Raw genomic sequence first — 12,522 nt, forward strand, 5'->3', positions numbered from 1 at the left:
GGAAGATCACAGGCCAGTGGGTGCAAAGTCTTTTGGATCCAGTGGCCGTAGCAGTATTTCAGCGCTGGCAGGGGTCTCCACGCGGCTTCTCCAGTTCCCAGAGCACAGGGTCTATCAGTTTAGTCATAGTGCCGTGTGTCTTGTCAGTAGAGCGTCTCTCAGGGAGTGAGTCAAGGGAGGGAAGTGTCTCCCGCCTCCAAGGAGGAAGCACAGGAGTTCCCAGAATCCTCAGGAGATGGCCATGCCCACACAGAGGCCTCATTGGCTATTACCCGATAGACATACTGAACTCCATCCCTTAATCCTTAATCCTCTCAAGTCCCAAATTGACACACGATTATGTAACTCCCACAACCCAGTCTCAGCTTTGTATCTATTACTTATAGTGGTCATGATGGCAATCAGAGCAGTCTCCAGTGGGTCGATTCTGACCACAGAGGGTTTCCCAGTTGTAAATCTTCATGGGGCAGGCAGCTTCACCTTTCTCCTGTCAGGCAGCTGGTGGGTTTGAACCAAGGATCTTTCTGTTACCACAGGGCCACCAGGGCTTCCACGATCGTTGTTGTTATTGTTGATAGGTGCCATCGAGTTGGTTCCAACCCATCGGGACCCTGTGCACAACAGAACAGGACACTGTCTGCTCCCGAGCCCCCCTGACCATCGTTCCCATTGTTGTGCCATGTTAATCCATCTCACTGACGGCCTTTGTCTTTTTCGTTGGCTCGGTAATCACGTAGGACTGTACAATGGTGATATTTTAATTCTAGAATGTTTTCTTGTGATTCACAGAAATTATTTTTCTAATTTCTATAAAGGATGTTCCCTCATTAGCTATTGGTTTCCCAGAGATATATATTTGTTCACGGAAGGTAGGGTAAACACTTTATTCTGTCCACACTGCTTCTTTTTTCAACCCGTTTTCAGACTACTGATGGGCTTCTTAGTATCTTCCAGGGGTGATCCAATGTACTTCCCCCTCCTTTTCTGTGCTTTATTGTTGGAGTGTCATGATGAATGTATAGTTCTTTATTACATATGATTGTTTCAGTCTATTGCAGTTATTAGTTTTGGGTTCTCGAATCATCTTGTTTTGAAGCTGGCCTTTGCACTTTGGTACATAATCACCGCAGACTTGGTACAGCTCTGGCTTTCGTATGTCCAGATGCACCTCTTCGGCTCCAGTCCTGGAATCGGCTCCTTCTCTAAGGAACCACGAAGCCCTGCGGTGAGACGTGGATTTAGAAACCAGAGACTGGCCTCATCCGTGGGGAGGGAGCAGCTGGTTGAGAAGTGGTTGGACCTCTGGATGGTGGAAAGGACCCAGAATGTGAGATCCTAAATAAAATTATTAAGAACTTCAAGACGGCAACTGCTGAGCATTAAGCCCTAAGCATGGGACTCTGTGTGACTGCAATGGCCATACCTGCCGTGGAGCTGTCTCTGGCCTTAGAGTGTTTGACAGCACGTCTTCAAATATAGATTTGTAGCCCCAGGAACCCCAAGGGCGCAGTTCTACCTTGTCCTGTAGGGTCACTTTCAGTTGGAATCAACTTGATGGCAGTGAGTTAGTTTCGTTTGTTTCACCTTGTTTTAAATTCTGGCTCAACTGCTTATTTGCTTCATGACCTTGAACAATTGGCTAACCTTTTTTATGTGCCCCGAATCAAAAGCAATCAAGCAAACAGACAGACAATCCATAGCCATTGAGCTGATTCCAACTTCTAATGGCCTGTGTAAGGTTTTGGAGTCAGCACATCCCTAGGGGAGCAGGTAGCTTCTTCATCTCCCCCCTGGGAGCAGCTGGTGGATTTGAACCACCATCCTTGCAGTTGGCAGCCCAATGCCTATGTCACAGCAGCCCCGGGGATCTTGTGTTGTACCCCAGCTTCCTTATTTGGCAAATAAAGACAATCATGGTAACATGTGCTACCTCAGAGGGTTATATAGAGATTAGATGAATGCACATTAGATGTCACCATATGTATAAATAGGATGGAATAAATGCTCAGTGAATTTGGCAATTATTCGAAGAACTGAACCAACTTTAACTCTACCAGGAAATGTCTGCTTGACTGTTTTTCTAAAGTACCTTTATTGGATTTAACAACTTGCTTTTGATTATTTGCTAGATGACGCCTCCAACACAAGATAGGAACAGTGTTGCCAAACCACACTGGTACAAAATGTTGAAATGGCAAGTGTTTTGCTATAATTTGCCTACCCTATTTACCCAAATGGAAAAAAAAAAAAAAGCTGGTGCCTCCTTACTCAAATTCCCATTGCTGTTGAAGCTAAGCCCCGTTCCAGACTCTGGCAGAGTTGGATTTTCCCTCTTCAGTTCAACTATCCAGTTAGCTTTTGATTATGAAGCTGTCTCACACATGCTGATGCAGTCACACATCAGATAAATCACTGAAATCAGCCCACTTGACGCCACATTATCAAGGCTCCTGTCACGTTAATAAAAATTACATGAGGTCTCCGAGGACCTTGCTAGAATAGGCCACCACTCTGGTTACAGGAGAGTAAATCTAGACTAGGCTGATATGTGAGCACGGCTCCTTTAACTCGGCCCATCTCTATTTTCCAGCAACAGAAGCTAGATGAACCCCGTGATACGCAGGCCTGCTTATCTCTTTCCCACCAGCCTCGGCACTTTCATGTCAAGGCAAAACATTTTCACCTCTGCTCATGAATTCTTTCCCGTGCGGTCTCATATGCTATCTGTTTTGTGATTTTCCTGCCTCGTGATTTTAAATTTCCTGATCTCTTTAAATATGTAACCGTTTGATCAAATAGTCTTCCACCTTGCACTGCCCTCCAAGGGGTCCCTTCTTCTTCTTACCTCCTAGCCGAGTATCTTCCTTCCATGTCTTTGTTTGCTGCCAGTGCGCAAGGCTGGATCTGGCCACCCTTTGATAGAGTGGGTTTAAGGCCGCTGGTGATCTAACTGCCAAAGCTAGTGAGCTGAACCCTGGTGGTGTAGTGGTTACATATCAGGTTGCTAACCTCAAGGTCAGCAGTTCAAAACCATCTGCTGCTCTGCGGGAGAAAGACAGAGCTTTCTACCCCCATACAGAGTTATAGCCTTGGAAACTCACTGGGGCTGTTTGCCCTGTCCTATCGGGTTGTAATGAGTCGTCATTGACTCGAAGGCAGTGAGTTTGGTTTTTGACTCATTGGGCAGGATGGTTAACTCAGGATGATGTGAGAAGTTTTACAAAACTCTCCCTTCTTTTGCTACCCCAGGAAGGTTGCTGGTGGTTCTTTGTTAGTACCGTGATGCCTTCCCCTTGCTATCACTCTACCTCCCTGGTTTTGGAAAGGCCGTCTCTGCCCAGGTCCTTAGGGATGAACTCCTCGGATGCAGTGCCTCTGACCTGCCTGCTTCCCAGGCTGACTCCCCCCTCCTTCCCCTGTGCACCTTTGAGCCGCACGCTCTTCTTATTGAGCTTCTCAAGCACAACTGTGATTTTGCAATATTTTTTTGCTTCCTTGCAGACTGGGAATGAGTTAGTGACTTATTCATCCTTCCAACAAAAAAGAGAGAGAACAAAACCACACGGTGCCGACAGTGCAGTAGTCACGCAATACATACATGGTCATTGAAAGAATATTTTCAATGTGATTAATCTGATAGGGACTCAGCTACCCAATACTTAGCGTCTGGCTAGAAAGGCACCACTTATTTAAACCACTCCTCCATTTCTTTCTACTTGAGGCCATCTTTGCTCACGCTGGACTTCAAGCAGGGGCTGAACCCCAATGAGCGTGAAGTAAGTGTGAAGGTTGGGCCAATCAGTGTCACCACAGGCAGAATCCTGAATGGCCGCGACTCTATCCCTGCAGCTTAATAAAGCAGCCAAAGTCATCAACCCTTCAAGAAGCTCACCAACATCGTGACCCCAGTCCTGCCTTTCACTGCGGGCCAGACAGAGCATGTGCACAGGTACAGATAAGAGATAAGAGCTCACGACACATGGACTCCAGGAACAGTAATGGGAAGAGTGGTAACAGGAGGGTAGAGGGAAGGTGGGGAGAGGAGGGGGGAAGGGAGAGCTGATAGCAATGATCGACACATAATCACCTCACCACCACCACCACCACCACCACAGTACCACCACCACACCACCACCACATGGGGAACGAACAACAGAAACCATGGGGGAAGGGAGACAGCGGTTGGTGTAAGATATGAAAATAACGATAATTTATAATTTATCAGGGGGTCATAAGGGTGGGGGTGGGGAGGGAGGGAACAAAGAGGAGCTGATACCAAGGGCCCAAATAGAAAGTAAACGTTTAGAAAATGATGATGGCAACATATGTACAAATATGCTTGATACAATTGATGCATGGATTGTCATAAGAGCTGTAAGGGCCCCCAATAAAACTTTTTAAATAATAATTTTATAATTCTCACCAACAAATTTATTAATGATGAAATCCATCTCTGTTGAATGTCTCAAAGGGTCTGCTGGCTGAGTCTTCTTATCAGCCAGCCTCCCCTCAGTCACTGGATTGCAAAAGTTCCCAAAGTTGACTAAAATGATGTTGGAACATGGCGTGTTTGCAAATTAGACTTTGCTTTAATAGGGAGATTTGAATATCAAAGGATTAAAAGATGCCTTTAGAAAATGGACTAATCTCTCAAACACTTATGCAGAGATGCCTGTCCGTATGATCTGGTTGTAAAATTCAAATATGAAGTGAATGGTTGTCCAATTCATCACGCTCATTTCATTTGCTCATTTACATTTTATCAAAGCATACATACTTTTAGTAAGAACAATAAAATAGATCTACACGGGTCAGAAGGAAAAACAGCAATCCCTTGTCCTGCCTTCCCGCGCCCCTGACTTCTGCTCTCAAAGACAACATCTTTCAATGCTTTTTACTGTTTCTTCTACTTTTGCCCATATTTCCAGATGGCATGCTTAGCCTTCTTGCAGGGTTAGGTGTTGGCTGGATATTGTGCAAGATGAGGCATTGCTTAGTCTTCCTTTCCTCTCACTCCTGCTGCCTCGAATCAATTAGATGGCAGTGATTAGGTAAATCATACTTCAGCCTCAAGTTCCTTGGTGAAAGTTCTTTTTTGTCTCTTAACACTTCAAACACACTGGGCAGCCTAACACTTTCTTCATCTACTAGAGACCGCTCTTCTGCCCTAAGGTGAACTGTTTGGCCACGTCTACGGCATCGTTGTCACCCATCGTCCTGCGCATTTCCACAGCCTTCCTCCTGTGCTGGTGCTGTGGGTTCCCCAACCCAGTGTCTTCTCCGACATCGTTTACCCCTTTGCTCTGCTGGCACACGCTCTGCAGGAGCTTTCCGAGTAAAGGAAGACAGCACTCTGGAGACATTGCATTTCATAAAAATGTCTTGTGTCAGTCTGGGTACTTTAGAGAAACAAACCCACAGAAACTCATGTATAAGAGAGAGTTTTATAGAGAGGTAAGTGCACATCAAGGAAACATCCCAACCCAGTGCTGCCCAAGCCCACAAGTCCAACATTAACCCATATGTCCAACACCAACCCACAAAGTCCTCCTCAGTCTCACAAAACATACACTATGATGCTAACTGCAGGAGGTAGGCCAAGTCGTTCAGTGAACATGTAAACATCTCAGCGCTGGCAGGGATCTCCACACGGCTGCTCCAGCACCCAGGGCTGCATCAGGGTAGGTCCATGCAACTTTTCCTTGGGGATGTCTTGCAGGAAGTGAGCCTTGCCAGCTGAAGCAGGAACTGACTAAGACAGCTGCACCCTGGTCCGACGGTCACAAAGCAAGAGACCTGAGAACTCGAAAGGTGAGGCTTACCAAGCCATGTATCCATGTGTCCTTCAATTAACCCCATGTGTGTTTATCGGCCAGGTTGGCACAATAAACTAACTACCTCAATCTTAATGTAATTTTTCTAAATTGTCTCTGTTTCTTCGAAGATCCATTTTTCTATTGGTTCCTCTTGGCCTTCCCTTTTGCATTTGTTGACTCTCAGCTTGGAGCATCTCCTGGTTTTCCTGCAGAGAACATTTGGCATTTGGGGTTTCCTTTCTTCATAGTGCCCCCATCCAGTCTCCATTATGACTCGCCCCTTCCCCCCCGCCCCCGACTGCTCAACACTGCTATTGACAAATCACTCTAGAGTTCAGTGGCATGAAATAACAAAATGTACCATTTCTTATGATTCAAGGGGTTGACACTCAGGTCTTTCAATGGCACTGTGATGGCTGAAAGGTCCCAGCTTGCCTCCTCTGTGCTGATTGCTGGTGTTGGCCACTGAATCGCATCTTAGCCAGGGGCTTCGTTTGTTCTACACACCAGCTTCTCCAGATGGCTTCTTGAGTTCCTTATAACTTGGTGGCTGATCAAGTTAACTCTGGAGTCAGAGACTGGAGGAGAGATATAAGAACATGTTGACATTTACTTCTTGCTGTAGATTCCTTTTCTATCTGTTCTGTTTAGCCCAAATGACAACAGAGGAGGTATTCATGTGACCCCGATCTCCAAGCTACAGCAAGCTTGGGTTTGACTTAGTGTCTGTCAGTGCTCTTCCATTTCCCACAAGGTCAGATTCCCCTCCATTTGTTTTCTCGTCAAACAATGTTCTAGGCTCACTTATGAACACAGCGTATTTCTTCTCACTTGCCAGCCACTATAATTCAAAGTCCGCATTGCCTGACTTGTATTAACATGCCCTTATAGGAAATCATATTCACAGAGCATCGTGACTATTCATCCACTCCCTTAGATCAGAGGTGGAAGATGGATTTGGGACGGCATGTGGGAAGAATGCTCAAGCGTGGGGAAGGCTCTCAGCAGGGAAGAAGTCAGTGCTCAGCTGGGGACCCTGGACTTGGAGTGGAAGTCATGGTGGTGTTGGTGCCAAGAAGACATTGCCCCTCCCTGCCGTGGATGTTGTAAGACTGATCTTACCCTGGGTCTTCAGAGGGTTGCTCATCTGTGTACAAGTCGGTTGGACTCCTGAGCATTGTGAGTGGCACTTGGGCGATATGCCAGTCATCGGCATCGAGTGTGTGCTGAGGAAACAGCTGCTCAGAATTTGAGTCTATATTTGTTGGAAGAATGTTGCTGAGGACATATTGTGTGACACAGGGTGCCCTTTAAGAGAAGCCATGGAAAAATATTTCTGACCGAGGGATCTGTTTTTATCTTATGGATACTGGGAATGTTACAACTGATCATGTTTCCTTTCTTGCTTAGGTTGCTAGGAAACCGAGGGCGAAACTACAGACCACTTCTAGCCACTGCACACCACCTTGGACCCTTTCCAGACTGTCTTTAACTCTCCCTTCATCGTATCTTCTTCTGCTTTTCTACAGAATTCCTTCCTTCCCTTTTCCATCCTCCCTCCCCCATTACAAAACACCCCAATGTCTTCCTTACCCCCCCCAAAAATCATTTTATTAGACCATAGCCTGGACATCATTCCGTTCAATAGTCTTGTCATATCAAGCAGTATGGTACAGTTCCCACCACAATCATTTTCAAAACCTTTTCTTCCCTCCTGTACTCTGATATCGGCTCTCTGTTACCTTCCTCCCTCCCCTGCCGTACCTCCCAGGAGCGCTCCTTCTAGTTATTGTCCCTATGTAGTCATCCAGCGTAGGTTTCACATACAGACAAACATAGACAGATACATGACAGAGAGTCAAGAACACCATGAACAATCACAAAATACAACAGCTACGCCTCAATTAAATAAAAGTAAAATATTAAAAAAACAGATCAGGCTCAAAGTGTGTCAAAACGACAAGGTTTCAGCCATTCAAGCCAGGATGATTATTTTAATCCACTATAATCATCTCTCCTGTGCTCTCGATCTGATCACCAGATTATGCCCATTCCTCAAATTCAGATGGGTTTCACCAGAGGCTTCTTTGGTGTAGATCCTGGGAATGTGTTTGGGCTTCCACTGTCATCCATAGCAAACCAGAATTTCACAATTTTAAGCTCTGAGACCATTCCCTCCTTCAGATTTCGATGATATCATTTACAATCCTTAGATCACAGATGTTGCTGTGCTTCTTCCATGTGGCCTTAGTTGAGGTCTCACTTAGATAGCTGCTTGTTTGAAAACAAGCTATTAAGACCCCAGACACTATTCTTTCTGATAGCCAGACATCATCTAATTTCTTCACCACAGTTTGCTATATATGCATCCATATCTTCCATGTTTCCTTTTTGCGAGGGCATGTTTGCAGCAGGGCCATGTCATAAGAATTAATTTTTCTTAGATTGGAACTAGGATTAACTGAAGGCCCCAAATCCATTCCTGAATCTATGTTTTCTACCGGCCTCTGGTTACTTTTTTTTTCTTTCACTCTTCTTTTTTCCCTTTGGTTACTATTTATGGATCATCTGCTTTATGCTCGACACTGTGCTAGGTACTGTATGCAGGCCTATTTTAGAAAAAAAAAGTCTCTATCAACAATTGCAGGCCTAGTTCGGGTACTTGTGGTCACTGGTAAGGTTTAGGGAGACCCATGCAGTGAGAGATCTCCCAGTAGTGTTTCCTTGGGTGAGCGGGCCACTCCATGGTCCCTGATCTGACTGATTCACCACGGCACACCGTTCTTTCTGGCCCCGGCCATGCTCACGTCATTTGTTCTGTCTGTGCACCTGCTGGCCTAGATGGAGCTTTTGCCAATTTATCTAGCGTATCTAGCTTATCTTTCGCCAGTTTATCTAGCGTATGCAGCCACCCACAAGAACACAAATGTGACTCTCATCAGAAGGATAAAATGTGAAACAGGAAGAGGTGGAGAGGCCTGGAGGTGCAGGTCAGAAGAATGAACTGTGGTCTGGCTTTGACTTTGCTCTTCCTGATTTTTACTCTGGCTCCCTTCCAAAAGGAATGTCCCTGCTCCTCAACACTCTTTCTCAGTTCCTGCTTCCTTTCCCCTGTGACTAAGTTCCAGAATTGAGCTTTCATTTCTCCACTCTCCCAGACACAGGTGGGCAAGGGGGGGGGGACTTCCTGCTTCGTCAGCTGCGCAGAGTGGGCATTTAGAAACATGTGGGCCACGGTGTGACCATCCATGTTTACAGTTTTCTACCAGGAAGCTTGGAGTTCAGTTTGACGCTTGGTCAGTTACATAATTAGCTGTTATGGTTTGCAATATTGATGCTCCTAAAAAAAGTAAAAAATAAACTTTGTTGACTAAATTCCTTGAATTTTATGGTGACTACGAAATTAACCACTACTGAGCTGCAATGAGCAGAACCCTAGAGCAGAACTTGAAGGCTGATACGTGACTTGGTTATTACAGTGTCACACGAGGGCCAGCATGACACCAAAGAATAGTGTGCAACATCTTTTCCTCAAGGACAGAGAGTGGCTGAATGAGCTATCTTCTCCCTTCAGCATTAGAGACTACAGTGGTTGCTTAGAGATTGCTGTTTTCTTGTCTCATAGCAACGTTCTCTTGGCATCCTGACCAAATCTGCGGCGTGTCCTTCGTGAATTATCTTAGATGCCCTGAACGGCGCTTTGTAGCTGGGTTGTCATGTTGTTGTTATGAATTGTCGAGTCGACTCCGCCCCATAGCGACCTTCTACACACAGAACAAAACAGTGCACGGCCCTGCACCCTCCTCACAGTTATATCTGTGCCTGCGCCTGTCGATGCAGCCACTGCGTCCATCCGGCTCGTCTAGGCCCTCCTTTTTCATCACCCCTCCACGTTACCCAACATGATGTCCTTCTCCAGGGAGGGGGCTGTCCTGACAGTATGACCTGACCATCCGTAAGAGGAGGTCTTGCCATCCTTGCCTCCAAGGAGCACCTTGGTCGTGCTTCTTTCAACACAGATCGGTTTATCCTTTGGGCAGTCTATGGTACTTCGCCAGCCCCACAATTCAAATGCATCGATTCTTCTACAGTCTTCCTTACTCCATGTCCCACTTTCATATCATGTGAGGTCATGGCTCAGGCCAGGCGCACCTTGGTCCTCCAAGTAATATCTTTGCTTTTCAGTACCCTACAGAGGTCTTGTGCAGCAGATTTACCTAATGCAATCCGTCTCTTGATCTCTTGATTGCTGCTTCCATGAGCATAGATTGTGGATCCAAGCAAGACAAAATCCTGAACAACTTCAATCTTTTCTCCATTTATCACGATGTTACCTATTGGTTCACTTGTGAGGATTTTGGTCTTCCTTAGGTTCTGTCTCTCGATTAGCTAACTGACCTTGAGGATGGCCTCTAGCCTCTTGGTTTCTTCATCTACAAACAGTTATTCTCAGAGAGAGGTGGACTCCACCCTCTTACTGGGACATTGGATTCACTTCCTTGACTTTATGCCCTACTTTGTCATATAGGATTTAAAAAATCTTAGACAAGTAATAGAGGGTCACTCAGGGTTGGCACGCATACATTTCTTTAGGTAATCATGGGAAGGTATGCAAATACCCCTCAACACAAATTTAGAGAATCGAATAATCAGAATTAACAATTAAAATGACAATGTTAGTTCATTAGCTAGAGTCCAAATATTTACTTATTTATGATTCCTTCTCAATCGTTTCCCTCCCTTTGTTAGCGGTTTGCAATCCCTAGCCAAGGGAAAGACAGGCCTTTCTACTCCTGCGCAGAGTCCACTCTGGGCCGCTCACCAGGGCGCTGCAGGGTCGCTATGAGGCGGGACGGACTCCATGGCAGTGAGTTTGGTATTGTGGTTTGGGTGGTGTAGTGGGCTACGAGTTGGGAAGCTACCTGGAATGTCAGCAGTTCAAAACCAGCAGTCACTCCATTGGGAGAAAGACGAGTTTTTTTACTCCTGAAAAGATCTGACGTCTTGGAAACCCACAGAGGCAGCTCCACTCTGTCCTATAGGGTCACCGTGAGTCAGAATCGATTGGATGTTGACTTTGATTGGTTTCTTGAGATCCCAATTGGGGCTTTTAGATTCCGCAATGGCGAGAAAACCAAATTAAAGCCACCCGTTTGTGGCATTTCTTTGGGGGGCATCATTAGGAAACTAAGACAGTGTCCCAAACCAAACTCAACGGCAGCGCTCTTCTCCTAACTCTCTCCTCTCGCTGTCCTGTTCAGATCTTTCACACCTGCCCCTCTTCCGTTCAAGTTCCCATCCTCTCCTGCTGAGACAACGCGGTAGCTTCCGGCAGGCCTTCCAGCAGCCCATCTCTCTCTCCTTTCTGAGCCGTGGTCCTCGCCAGCTGCCAGGCAGAACTTGCCAGGTGCGTCTCTGATCAAGTGTGCCCCTCCGCTCACTGCTGACTCTGAATGGCTGCTTCATTGAGAGTTTCTGGGATCTAATCCCGGAGCAGGCCTCCATCTTCACCCGCTGCTAGTTTGTCTCAGGCTCGGTTTTCCAGTATTTTGCACCAGAATTTCTTGCAATTCATAAAAATGGCATGCTTTCTCACACATCCTTACCTTTTAAATATGTTGTCTTCATAGCCTGGGACACCCCCCTCCCCAGCTTCCTGGTCAGCATGGCCACCTTCTGCTTATTTTTCAAGGCGACTGGTTTAAAGCCTCACCTCCTCTGTGAAGTTTTTTCTTAACTCTCCCAGACAGAACTGGCTGGTTCCTACAGCAATTTGGACCTACATCTCTTATTGGGCTCATGGTGCTTGTTTGCATGTCTTTCCTGCTAAGCTGTGGTCTTCTTGGGCAAGCATGCTTGCAATTCATCTGTGTGCCCTGTTTTTAGAACAATGCTGGAAAACATGGCTGACGCTCTGAGGGTGTTTCGTTGATGAACTAAATGATGTAGTGAATGAATGATCACATGCAGTGATGAGATTCAAATAATTTAACAGCTCGTTTGCTGCCCTAATGATATACCGAGAGGTAGTTGATTATTTCATACTGTCAACACTTAAATGAGAACAGTAAAAGAGGTGCACATTTAAAAAGAGTAAGGGATGTACATTGGTGATTTCCACATTCGAGAGAACTCTGACTGAAAGTGCCATTTTAACAACCAGTTCACTCACTCAACAAAATTAGCCATTAGTTCTGCGAATTGGTGTGACCTGGCTGAATCCCGCCACTGGATCACACCTCTTCTTACAGTGGCAGAGAGCAGGAGTAAAGCCAGGCCAATAGAACAGAAGATCATAGCCTGTAGCTCTGATGCCCAGCCCAGTAGCCATTACCACCTGTGACTACTGGGCACTTGAAATGTTTTGTTTTTTAAATTATTATTATTTATTGATCATTTTATTGGGGGCTCTCACAGATATTAGAACCATCCTAAGTCTATTACATCAAGCGAACTTGTACAGATGCTGCCATCATCATTTTCAAAACATTTTCGTTCTACTTGAGCCCTTTGGTATCAGCTCCTCTTTATTCCCCCACCCTACCACCCTTATGAACCCTTAATAAATTAGATTCTTTTTTCATATCTTACACTGTCTGATATATCCCTTCACCCACATATCTGTTATTTGGCCCCCACGAGGGGTGTTATGCATCCATCATTGCTATCAGTTTCCTCTTCCTTCTCTCCCCATTCCCATTCCATA

This window comes from Tenrec ecaudatus, chromosome 9 (genome assembly GCF_050624435.1).
Source record: "Tenrec ecaudatus isolate mTenEca1 chromosome 9, mTenEca1.hap1, whole genome shotgun sequence".
NCBI classification, from domain to species: domain Eukaryota; kingdom Metazoa; phylum Chordata; class Mammalia; order Afrosoricida; family Tenrecidae; genus Tenrec; species Tenrec ecaudatus.